At 39.0% G+C, this 13,266-nt stretch overlaps 1 protein-coding gene across 1 annotated transcript in view; it reads right to left on the reverse strand.

The window, feature by feature from the left end:
• The window catches only part of DBNDD2 (dysbindin domain containing 2), a 37,477-nt gene that overhangs the window by 4,915 nt on the left and 19,296 nt on the right, over positions 1 to 13,266 (reverse strand). The gene's annotated exons all lie outside the window — the stretch shown is intronic.

Consider the following 13,266-nt stretch of genomic DNA (forward strand, 5'->3'; position numbering starts at 1 on the left):
GGCGGGGGTGGAGGAGCGAAGCGGAAACTGTGGGCCCAGAGGGGAAACGCTTGCCCCTCTCGCAGTGCCTCCTGGCTCAGACCAGGGCCACAAGTCTCCCGGACCGAGCACTGTGCTCATTTTCCTCCGCCCCCCTTCCACCCTGTGCCCGTACGTAGCTCCAGAAACCGCGGGGTGGCAGGGTAGGGGGGCGTCTGTCGGAGATGCTTCTGCCGTGGGGTCACTCGATCATTCATTCAACAAACATCCACGAGCAAGCCAGAAACTAGGAGTCATCCTTGGCATCTCCCTGTCTTTCAATGCCCACATTAAAACACATCTCCATTAACTGTCGATTCTCCTTCCTAAATATCTTTCGCATCCGCCGCTCCTCTCCCGTTTCCACCACCATCTCTCCCTTGGCTCCTACGGAAACCTTCTCTCTGATTTTCTTGTACTCTGGTCCTGCGGTGCTCCATCCCCACAGCAGTTAGTCGTCACTGTAGAATCGAGAGTGCTAACCATGGAACCCCACATCAGTCACTTCAAAAACGCAGGTCCGATGTGCCACCCCCTGCTTAAATCCCTCCTTTGTTAGAATGAAATCCGGGTGCTGATATCTGAGCTGAGTCTTAAAGAAATGAGTTCAACAAGCAGAGAAGAGGGGGAAGGGCATGTACAGAGGGACAGAGGTGTGAAAAGTCCGGACATATTCAGGCTTCCCTGTCAGGAGACCAGCACTCAGTACAAATACCTAAAGCTCTGCCTCTTCTATTGTTACTGAGATCCCTAAACAATCCTGTGAGATAAGTACAGCAAGCAGCTTTCCCATTATTTTACAAGCAAGGAAACCAGTTTGTGGGAGGCAAAAAGTGCAGTGGTTAGGAGCACAGGCCTGGGAGTCTCCTAGCAGTTTTAAGTAAGAGAATATCTATCTTATAGGTTAAGGATGTGGGCTTTGGACCTGAATTCCTTGGGTGGTAAACCTAGCTCTGGTGTCTAGGCAGCTGTGTAAACAATTTCTCTGATCCTTGATTTCTTTGCCTATTAGGTAGGAATAATTAATCCCCACCTCCTATGAGATAATTCATATAAAATGCTTAGTACAGGACTTGGGCACTCTGGAGATGCTCAGTAAACATAAACACTAGTTGATTGGACTGTAATCGATTCTGAGAAAGGGAGGAAACTGCTTTCTTCCATGAATTTCTGAAATTATAGGAAGTAGGCTCTAACCTTCTACAGAGCTTATTATATGCCTGTCACTGTTCTAAGTGCTTTGCATGTATTAACTCTTTTAATCCTCTTAATAATCCTGTGAGGTAAATACTATTTTTACTTCCATTTTACAGATACCGAAACTGAGATATAGAGAGGTGAAGGAACTTGTCCAAGGCCTTACAGCAACTAAGTGATGGAGCGGAAATTCAAACCCAAGTAGGCTGCTTCCAGAGACTGTGCTTATAACCATGGCTCCCAGCCTGCTCCGCTTTTATCCCGTTGCAGCTTTCATCTTCCGAGAAATGTTTTGGTCAGTCTGATTCTTATTCCTCATTAATGGATGGAGTAGATACTTGGTCCCGTTTTCTAGCACAGAGGAATGAGGCCAAGTCAAAAGTACGGTGGATGAGAGCTCAGCTCCCAAAGTCACCTCCCCCCTTTTCAGGCCTATCCCTGGGAACAGGACTGCATGGATTATTTTGAGCCGTCCCCAAGATGGTGACAGATCAGGAACCTCTCTGTCCCTTTGCCAGATATTTGCCACATACAAGGGTGGAAGGGGAAAAAGCATCCAAGTTAGAAATAATTCACAGGGCTAAGCTGGAAGGGTATTAGCCAAGAGAGAGGCCCAGGCAGCAGACCCAAGGGTGGATGGCAAAAGGAGTTGAAAGGATCAGTGAAAAAGTAGATGGCTTAGACTTCTGGGTTCCATCTAGGATGCCAAAGCTGGGGAGAGCACCATTACCACACTAATAGTTTTTTTAAACTGTTAGGTAATTATAAAATTATTACTTTCGTCAAACCTAGCAGTGAGCTAAGGCTGCAGAGCAACCAATTAACCTGAATTCCAAAGAAGGACAGGCACCTCCAAGAAGAAATAGGATGTAGGCATGGCACACCTCTGAAGTAGGAGGAAGGCAAGGTTTCCGTGCAAACAGGTAAGAAGAGTTCAGCTACACTTTTTATTGCTAAAGGCCAGGTGTGGCTAGCATGAGAGTATAGAATCCTTGGGAGTCACAGACACTAAAAGTAATCATAGAAACAACAAAACCAAACTTTGTTCAACTCCTGACAAGATTGGCTCAATTCTCAACACTAATGGCCTAAGAAAAGAAGAGATATGACAATTTCCAGGCAAAAATCATATTGACCTCAGCCTCTACTGTTCTACACATTATGTCCAGGAATCAAAAATTACAACATGCACATCAAAAGCAGTTTAAGAAAAACAAAAAAACCCTATTGTCAAGAGAAAGCAATCAACAGAACCAGATAACTCTCTGGAGTTAACCTGCCAGAAAATTTAAAACAACTATAACAATATGTGAAAGGCTCTGTTGGAAAATATGGACAACATGCATAAACAGAAGGGGAGTTTTAGCAGAGAGATGGGGACTATAAAAAGGAGTCATATGGAAAATGCTAGAAATTTTAAAAACCTGTAACAGAGATGAAGAATGCCTTTGACAGCCTCATCAGTAAACTCAACACAGCTGAGGAAAGAATCAGTGAACTTGAAGATAGGTCAACAGAGACTACCCAAACTGAAACAGAAAAGAGAAAAAAAAGAGTGAAACAAAACAGAACAAAAACCCCAGAAGATCCAAAGCTAACATGTGCGTAATTTGAATCCCAGAAAGAGAAGAGATAGAGATAGGAACACACACACACACACACACACACACACACACACACACATTTGTAGAAATAATGGTCAACAATTTTCCAAAAATAATGAAAGAACCACAGAGCAAAGAAAATCATAGAATCAAAAAAAAACCCCATTAAATACCAACAGGCACACACACACACACACACACACACACACAATATGATCTATCATATTCAAACTGTTGAAAACCCAAGATAAAGAGAAAATCTTGAAGGCATCAAGAGGAAAATGACACAGTACCTACAGAGGAACAAACATAAGAATTACAGCAGATTTCTCATTAGAGAAGAAATTATATGACTAGAAGATAATAGAATGATATCTTTAAAATGCTGGAAGAAAAAAAAGACTGTCAACTTGCAATTCTATACTCAGCAAGAAACTCTCTCAAACATGAAGGTGATATAATAATTCTTTTCAGATGATCAGAAACAGAAAATTCATTACCAGCAGACCAGCATTACAAAAAATGGTAGAAGTTCTCGAGGCAGAAAGAATATGATACCAGAGAAAAACCTGGACCTACATAAAGAAATGAAGATCTCCAGAAATGGATGGAATAAAGGTAAATATGAGACTTTTGTTTTTTAATCATCTTAAAAGATAACTGGGCTTCCCTGGTGGCACAGTGGTTAGGAATCTGCCTGCCATAAAAATAAATAAATTTATTAAAAAAAAAGATAAGTGTCTAAAGCAAAAGAGTAGCAATATGTGGTGGACGTAGAGCACATATTAAAGTAAAATGTATGACAATCACGGTAGTAAAAATGATGGGAATTGGAAACACTGTGAAAGAGTCCTTCTGCTATATAAGAAGTGGTATAATATTTGAAGATTGACTATGACTAATTGAAGATATATATTGTAAATGCAAGGGCAACCCACTAAAAAAATGTTTAAAGAGGTATAGATAACAAGCCAATAGTGGAGACAAAATAGAGTCATAAAAGTATTGGGAGGCATGCTCCCTGGGCCTCTTTGTGTTCAACATGTCAAGGTTGCAAGGATCTGACTTCTCTTTCACCTGGGCCCTTGCTCAGTATTAATACAGCTGGCAGCTCTGAGAAATAAGACCAGGTCTTTCTCAGACAAAGGCAGGCTTGCTGACTGCTCGCTATAAAAGTGCTGGGCCTGGGTTCCTCAGCCATGATGCAAAGCCACTGTGTGTGTACCGTGCATCTGGGACCGCTGTATCACTTGTTGAACTTCGGGCTGAAGGAATCAACACAAAACTATGCTGATGTTCATGTTGTTTGATGTTCTATGAGTAATAAACTGTCTTGATTGGATGCAGTAAGTCTTATTGTCTCTTTTTGGTACCCATGAGGTTTTTCTCTGACAAAGCATAATCAATTAATCCAAAGTAAGGGGGGAAAAAGAGGAAAAACCAAAAAAAAGCACAGATGAAAAAATAGAAAACAAATAGTGTGATGGAAGATTTTCATCCAATTGTGTGAATGAACAGCAACCAATTAAAAGACAGGTTAGTAGACTGGGGGAAAAAAAAGCAAGAGGCAATAATATGCTGTCTACAAGAAACCCAGTTTAACTATAAGGATACATATGAGGCAAAGGTAAACAGATGGAATAAGATACACCATGCAAACACTAATCATAGTAAATTGGAATAGAGATATTAATATCAGAAAAAGTAGACTTCAAAAGAAGGACTATTACCAGGGATGAAGAGGGACATTACATAATGATAAAAGGTGGTTCATTTCACCAAGAAGACTTAACAATCATAAATGTGTATGTGTACATCTGTTAACAGAGCTTCAAAAACACGAGATAAAAATAGACCTAAAATAAGAGAGAAAAATCCATAATACAGTTAGAGGATTCAGCGCTTCTCTCTCAGTAATCAATAAAACAAGTAGAAAAAAAAAGCAAGGATACAGAAAACCTGAACACTACCAACTAGCTTGTTCTGACTGACACTTTTATAGCACTTTTACCAGCAGAATAAACATTCTTTTCAACTGCACATAAAACATTCACCAAGATACATCTTCTGGGCCATGAAACAAACCTCAACAAATTTAAAAGAACTTAAATCATACAAAATATGTTTTATGACTATAAAAGAACGAAAATATAAATAAAAACAGAAAGAGATCTGGAAAACACCCCAATACTTGGAAATAAAACACAACACTTCCAAATAACCCATGAGTCAAAGATGAAGTCCGAAAGGAAATGAGAGAAATATCTTGACTGAATAAAAGTGAAATGTAGCAACCAGCCACCAAAAAAGCTCCCAATGTTCCTTGCCTTCTGTTTATTCATACTTCTGTGTCGTCCTCTTCTGCAGGTTACTTTATGTGTCAATAAGACATGGCAGATGATGGTACATCACGTCCAAAATTAGGATTAAAAAAATTGGAAAACCCAGAGCTTCCATCTTGGGTGTGTGTTCTCTCTATTGCTTGGATCACTCACTCTGGGGGAAGCAGGCTATTATGTTGTCTACAGCCCTACAGAGAGGCCCACGTACCTAGGAACTGAAGGTTCCAGCCAACAGCCAGTTAAGAACAGAGGCCGGCCAGCAACCCCATGAGTGATCATGGAAACAGATTCACTGGCCCCAGTAGAGCCTTTGGAATGACTGCAGCCCAGGCCAGCAGCTTGAGTGCAACCTCGGGAGAGACTGCGGCAGAACCATCCAGCTAGAGCAGTCCTGGATTCCTGATGCTCAAAACCTTTGAGATGATAATACTTCTTTTTTTTAAACTGCTAAATTTGGGGATGATTTGCTATGCAGCAATAAATAACACACAGGGATTTTGGTATTGAACAGGGTGCCACTATCACAGCGCTCTGAAATATGGGACTGGCAGTGGACTGGCCATAGACTTGGGAAGAGTGTACTCAAAGCCCAAAATGCCTTGAAAAAGCTCTTAAAAGAAGCCTCGTGCCTTTGATAAGATTGCAGCCAGGGTATACAGGAAAGTCAGGTAAACACTATTGGGAACTGGGGAAAGAGGAATTCCTGTTATACTGTAGCACAGTTTAGCAACCCTGTTGCCTGTGGTAAAGCGGAAAGCAGAAAACGTGCCCAATGAGTTGGGATCTGGCTAAGGATATTTCCAAATCAAGTGTTGAAGGTGCCACCTGGTGTCTTCTTGCTCCTTATAGTAAAACGCAAGAGGGGAGAGAGAAACTAAAGCAGCAGCTCTCAAATGAGAGAGATGGCGCCCGGGGCGGGGAGGCAGCGGGGTGGGGGGGAAAAAAATGTGTGTGTGTGTGTGTGTGTGTGTGTAGGGACATTTGGCAATGTCTGGAGACATTTCTGGTTGTCAAAACTGGAGAGGGGACTTCCCTGGCCGGTCCAGTGGTTAAGACTCCGTGGTTCCAATTCAGGGGGCGTGGGTTAGATCCCTGGTCAGGGAACTAAGATCCCACATGTCGCATGGCAAGGCCAAAAAAAAAAAAAAATCTGGAGAGGTTGCTACTGGCATCTAATTAGTAGAGGCTGGGGATGCTGCTAAACATTTTATAATGCACAAGACAAAACCCTCTTACCACCCACCACCTCCTCCCTCCACAAAAAAGAATTATCCTGCCTGAAATGTCAGTAGTGCTGAGGTTGAGAAATCCTGAACTAAGAGGAAGGACTGTTAAATATGAAGGAGCCAGGACTTCATGGTAGAAAATTCTCACTCTCTCTAAATGGCAAATGATAGTAAAGTTAAAAAATGGTTTCCTAAATTGAAAAAAGAGGGGATATATGTATATGTAGAGCTGATTCATTTTGCTGTACAGTAGAAAATAACACAACATTGTAAAGCAACTCTACTCCAATAAAAATTAATTAAAAAAAAAAAAGGTTTCCTAGCAGAGCTCAAATCCAGAGCATTACCAGAAAAACATGGTCCGAGAGTGTGACTATCAAATCTTTTGTTTGCATCTCAGGAAGGTTCAAGACAATGCATCAGAGTAGTCTTCTGTCAGATAAAAGACCCCTAAAGAAATGATGGGTGTGCCTCACAGATCCTTTGAATCAAGCAAGAAGGATTCTAGAAAGCTTAAGGGTGTTGCCCCTTAGCCAATTCAGCAGAAGCCTAATAGAGAGAAGGGCTTATCTCAGAGAAATTTGGGGCATGGCTTTTGTCTAATAGTGTGGATCTGAATAAGATTCAGAGTGACCCACAAGTTCTTAAAAGGATTCTATATCCAGAAACATCTCCACTTGGACTTAGAGGGATAAAGAGAGTATAAAATGAAAAAAAAGGATTTCTAGTTCTGAACAAGATGGAGTAGATGCTTTCCTCTCTTTCCCTCCCACTAAGTGCAGCTTAACATGCTGGGCATTATATATATAAAACAAACGTAAACATAGTTGACAGACGAGCTAGGAACCCAAGAACACAAATGACAAATAATAAATTTATTTATTTAAATAAATAAATAAATAAATAATAAATTTATTTATTTAAAACAAAAAAAAAACAAGCAAATTGCGAACTTTTTGAAATACTGGATTGGCCAAAAACATGTTATGGAAAAACACAAGTGAACTTTTTGGCCAACTCAATAAATGAAAAAATTAAAATCTCAGGGAAGCAAATAGAAGATACAAAGAAGAACCACATAGAAATATTAGCACTGAAGAAAAAGTAACTGTACTGGGTCGAATAGTGTCCTCCAAAAATTCATGACTACCTAATACCACAGATTGTGACCTTATTTGGAAATAGGGTCTTTGCAGATGTAATTAGTTAAGATGGTGTTGTACTGGATTAGGGTGGGCACTAAGTCCAATAACTGGTATCTTTATAAGACTATGTGAAAACATAAAAAGACACACAGGCGAAAACACCATGTGAAGATGGTGGCAGATATCAAAATGATAGATCTCAAGCCAAGGAATGCCAAGGATCGCTGGCAATCACCAGACGCTAGGAAAGAGGTATGGAACAGATTCTCCCTTGGAGATTCCAGAAGGAAACAACACCTTGATTTTTGGACTTTTGGCTTCCAGTACTGTGTGAAAATAAACTTCTGTTGTTTTAAGCCATCAACTTTCTCGTAATTTGTTAGAGCAACCCTATGAAACTAACATAAATTAGTTTAAATTAAAAATTTTTTAATTTAAAATAAAAAAAAACCCTCACTGGATAGGTTCAATAGAAGAATGAAAATAACATATGAAAGGATTGGTGAATTTCAAGATAGAACAGTAGAAATTACCCAATCTGAAAAACAAGGAAAATTAGATTTTAAAGAAGAAGGAAGGAAGGAAAGAAGGGAGGGAGGGAGGAAGGGAAAAAGGAAGGACAGAGCCTCAGCAACCTGTGAGACAATAACAAAAGATTTAACATTTGTGTCACTGGAGTCTCAAGTGGAGGGAAAAGAAGTGGAACTGAAAAAGCATTCAAAGAAATAATGGCTGAAATTTCCCAAAATTTAACAAAGACCTACACCCCCTCCCTATTTTTGAATTCTCCCTTTTGAAAAGATCAATAAAATTGACAAACCTCTGACAATACTAACAAAGAAAAAAGAAGAGAGTGACCTAAACTCTCAAAATCATGAGTGCAACAGAAGATATCCCTACAGACTCTGCAGATGTTGTAAAGATAATAAGGGACCAATAGGAACAGCTCTACACACAAATATTCGACAACTTAGATGAAAAGGACCCAATTCCTCAAAAAGTACAAACTGCCAAAATTCATCCAACATGAAACAGACAATTTAAATAACTCTATAACTATTACAGAAATTGAATTTGTAGTTAATTAAAAACAAAACACCAAAAAAACACAACATTCTTGAAAAAGAAATCCCCAGGCCCAGAGAGTTTCACTGGAGAAATCTACACAACATTTTTAGAAGAATTAATACCAATTTTATACAATCTTTTTCAGAAAATGGAATAGGAGGGAACACCTCTCCACTTGTTTTATAAAGCTAGTATTACCTTGATACCAAAACCAAAGACAGTACTGAAATAAAACAAAACACAATAGACACATTTCATCTAAGTTAACAGATTTGAGGGCATAGAGTTATTCATGATGTTCCTTTATTATCCTTTAGATGTCCCTGAGATCAGTAGTGATGGCCCCTCTTCAATTTCTTTTTTTAAAAATATTTATTTAAAAAATAAATAAAATAAAATAATTATTTAAAATAAAAATAAAATAAAATTTAAAAGAATTTCTTTTTTAAAAAAAATGTATTTATTTATTTATTTGACTGCGTTGGGTCTTAGTTGCCGCACTTGGGATCTTTGCTGCCATGTGCACTGGCTCTAGAGCGCGCTGGCTTAGTTGCCCTGTGGCACGTGGGATCTTAGTTCCCCGACCAGGAATCGAACCTGGGTCCCTTGCATTGGAAGGTGGATTCTTAACCACTGGGGCACCAGGGAACTCCCTTAAATTTCGAATATTGGTAATTTGTGTCTTCTTTTTTTCTTGGTTAGTCTGGCCAGAGGTCTGTCAATTTTATTTATTTTTCCAAAGGATCCGTTTTTGGTTTCATTGATTTTCTCTATTGTTTTCCTATTTTCAATTTCACTGACTTCTCCTCTAATTTTTATTACTTCTTTTATTTTGCTTGCTTTAGGCTTAAATTGCTCTTCTTTCTCTAGTTTTATAAGGTGAAAGATCAGATTGATTTCTGATCTTTCTTCTTTTCTAATATATGCATTTAGTGCTATAAATTTCCCTCTAAGCACTGTTTTCACTGCATCCCACAAATTTTGATGAGCTGTATGTTCATACTGTTCAAAATATTTTTAAATTTCTCTTGAGATTTCTTCTTTGATCCATGTGTTATTTATAGTGTGTTGTTTCATCTCCAAATGTCTTGGAATTTCCAGCTATCTGTTATTGGTCTCTAGTTTGTTTCCATTTTGGCTTGAGAACACACTTTGTATGATTCCTACTTTTAAAAATCTGATCAGGTAGGCTTTATGGCCCAGAATGTGGTTTATCTTGAACGTTCCATATGAGCTTGAAAAGAATGGGTATTCTGCTGTTCTTGGATGAAGTATTCTATAAATTTTATAGAATCTTATAGTATAAAAGCCAATTAGATCAAGCTGACTGACGGTGGTGTTCAACTATATCCTCACTGATTTTCTGCCTGCTTGATTTATCAAGTATTGAAAGAGTGGTGTTGAAGTCTCCAACTGTAGTAGTGGATTTATCTATTTCTCTATGGCATTCCACCAGTTTTTTGGGGTGTTTTTTAAAAAATATTTATTTATTTATTTGTCTGCGACGGGTCTTAGTTGCAGCTCGTGGGATCTTCGTTGCCACGTGCAGGATCTTCGTTGCAGCATGCGGGATCTTTTAGTTGCAGCATGGGAAATCTTGGTTGTGGCATGTGGGATCTAGTTCCCTGACTAGGGATCGAACCTGGGCTCCCTGCATTGGGAGCACGGAGTCTTAGCCACTGGACCACCAGGGAAGTCTCCGGAGTTCCACCAGTTTTTACCTCACATATTTTGACACTCTGTTGTTAGGGACACACACATTAAAGATTGTTTGTCTTCATGGAGAATGGACTCCTTTATTATTATTTAATGCCCTTCATCCCCGATAACGTTCCTTGTTCTGAAGTCTGCTTTGACTGAAATTAAGATAGCTACTCCAGCTTTTTTTTTTTTTGATTGGTGTTAGCATGGCACATCTTTCTCCATCCCTTTGCTTTTAAACTATTTGTGTCTTTTTATTTAAAGTGGGATTTTTTTAAAGACAGTATATAGTTGGGTCTTATTTTTTTATCTACTCTGACAGTCTCAGTCCTTCAATATTTAATATTTAGGCCAGTCACAAAGTGATTACTGATATACTTAGTATAAACATCTACCATGTTTATAACTTCTCTATTTGTTGCACTTGTTCTTTTTCTTTCTTTCCCTCTTTTTCTGCTTCTTTTGTTTTAATTAAGTATTTTATAAAATTCTATTTTCCTCTCCTTCCTTAGCTTATAAATTGTACTTCTTTTTAAAAATTTTTAGCTGTTTCCCTAGTCTGTAACATATGTTTACAACTAATTTAAGTCCACTCTCAAACTATAACAGTTCAAGGGTAGTACAGGTACCATATAAAAGGACCTATATCCATCATACAAATAGACATAAAAATCTTCAACAGGGCTTCCCTGGTGGCTCAGTGGTTGAGAGTCCGCCTGCCGATGCAGGGGACACAGGTTCGTGCCCCGGTCCGGGAATATCCCACATGCCGCGGAGCGGCCGGGCCCGTGAGTCATGGCCGCTGAGCCTGCGCGTCCGGAGCCTGTGCTCCGCAACGGGAGAGGCCACAACAGTGAGAGGCCCGCGTACCGAAAAAAAAGAAAAAAAAAATCTTCAACAAAATATGAGCAAATTGAGTCTAGCAAATATAAAAAGAATTAAACACCAAAACCAAGTGAGGTTTATTCAGAGATGCAAGCCTAGTTCAATATTCAACTCAGTTAATGTAATCAACCATAGTAATTAACAAAAGAAAAAAAATCACATGATCATATCAACTGATGCAGAAAAATCATAAAATTCAATGGCTATTAATGATAAAAACTCAACAAACTAAGAATAGAAGGTAACTTTGAACTTAATAAAGACCACCTACAGAAAATCTACAACTAACATCATACTTAATGGTGAAAGATAAGATGCTTTCCCCTTAGCATCAAGAGCAAGGCAAGGATGTCTGCTTTTACCACTTTTATTCAAAATGGTACTGGAAGTCATAGCCAGAACAATAAAATAAGAAAAGGAAATTAAAGGTATACAGATGTGGGAAGAAAATAGTTGCAAGTCACACATCTTACAAAGGACTCATATCTAGAATACATAAAGAACTCTCAAAACTCAACAGTAAAAAAACAATCCAATTAGAAAATAAGCAAAAGATTTGAACAGATATTTCACCAAAGAGGACATAGAGATGGCAAATAAACACATTAAAATATGCTCAACATCAATAGCCAGTAGGGAAATGCAAATTAAAAGCATGATGAGGTATCACTACACATCTATTTTATACCAGTTAATTAAAAATTAGTGACCATACTAAAAGCAGGTCAGGATGCAAAGAAGCTAGATCATCCAAACATTGCTGGTGGAATGTAAAATGATACAGTCACTCTGGAAAACAGTTTGGTGGTTTCTTAGAAAACTAAACATATACTTACCACATAATCTAGCAATCATACTCCTTGGCATTGATTACAGAGAAATTAAAACTATGTCCATGTGAAACCTGTTCACGAGTGTTCATGTCAGCTTTATTTGTAATAGCCCTAAATGAGAAACAACCCAAATGTTCTTCAGTGGGTGAATGGTTAAACAAATTGTGGTACATCCATACTGTGTAATAATACTTGGCAAAAGAGGAACAAATTAGTGATACACACAACTGGATGGATATCAAGGGCATTATTCTGAGTACAAAAAAAGCCAAGCCTGCAATGTTACATACTGTATGATTTCATACATGTAACATTCCTGAAATAATAAAAATATAGAAATGGAGATGGGGGACTTCCCTGGTGGCTCAGTGGTTAAGAATCCGCCTGCCAATGCAGGGGACACGGGTTCAAGCCCTGGCCCGGGAAGATCCCACATGCCGCGGAGCAACTAAACCCGTGTGCCACAGTTACTGAGCCTGCGCTCTAGAGCCCGCGAGCCACAACTACTGAACCCCGCGTGCCTAGAGCCCATGCCTCAACAAGAGAAGCCACGGGGCAATGAGATGGCCGCGCAACCCAACGAAGAGTAGCCCCCCGCTCACCGCAACTAGAGAAAGCCCACGTGCAGCCACAAAGACCCAATGCAGCCAAAAATAAATACATAAATTTATTTTTAAAAAAAGAAAAAAATTAAATATGTATCCCGCTTTGAAATATATATATATGTATATATATATATATATATATATATATACCCCAATAAACCTAACTTTAAAGAAAGTAAAGTACAAACTATGAGATGAAACAAAATAAAACAATGACGAAAAAGAGTAGACCCTCACAGCCATCAGGATAGCTACTATAGAAAGAAAGAAAGAAAGAAAGGAGGGAGGGAGGAAAAATAACAAGTGTTGGTGAGGATGTGGCAAACTGAAACCCTGTGCACTGTTGGTGGGAATGTAAAATAGTGCAGCCACTATAGAAAACAGAATGGTGGTTCCTCAAAAAATTAAAAATAGAGGGACTTCCCTGGTAGTCCAGTGGGTAAGACTCCGAGCTCCCATTGCAGGAGGCCCAGGTTTGATCCCTGGTCAGGGAATTAGATCCCTCATGCCTCAACTAAGAGTCTGCATGCCACAACTAAGAAGTCCACATGCCGCAACTAAGACCCAGCACAGGCTAAATAAATAAATATTGAAAGAAATTAAAAATAGAATTACCATATGGCCCAGAAATTCCACTTTTGA

This window comes from Neophocaena asiaeorientalis, unplaced genomic scaffold, assembly GCF_003031525.2.
Source record: "Neophocaena asiaeorientalis asiaeorientalis breed wild unplaced genomic scaffold, Neophocaena_asiaeorientalis_V1.1 scaffold132, whole genome shotgun sequence".
NCBI lineage: Eukaryota > Metazoa > Chordata > Mammalia > Artiodactyla > Phocoenidae > Neophocaena > Neophocaena asiaeorientalis.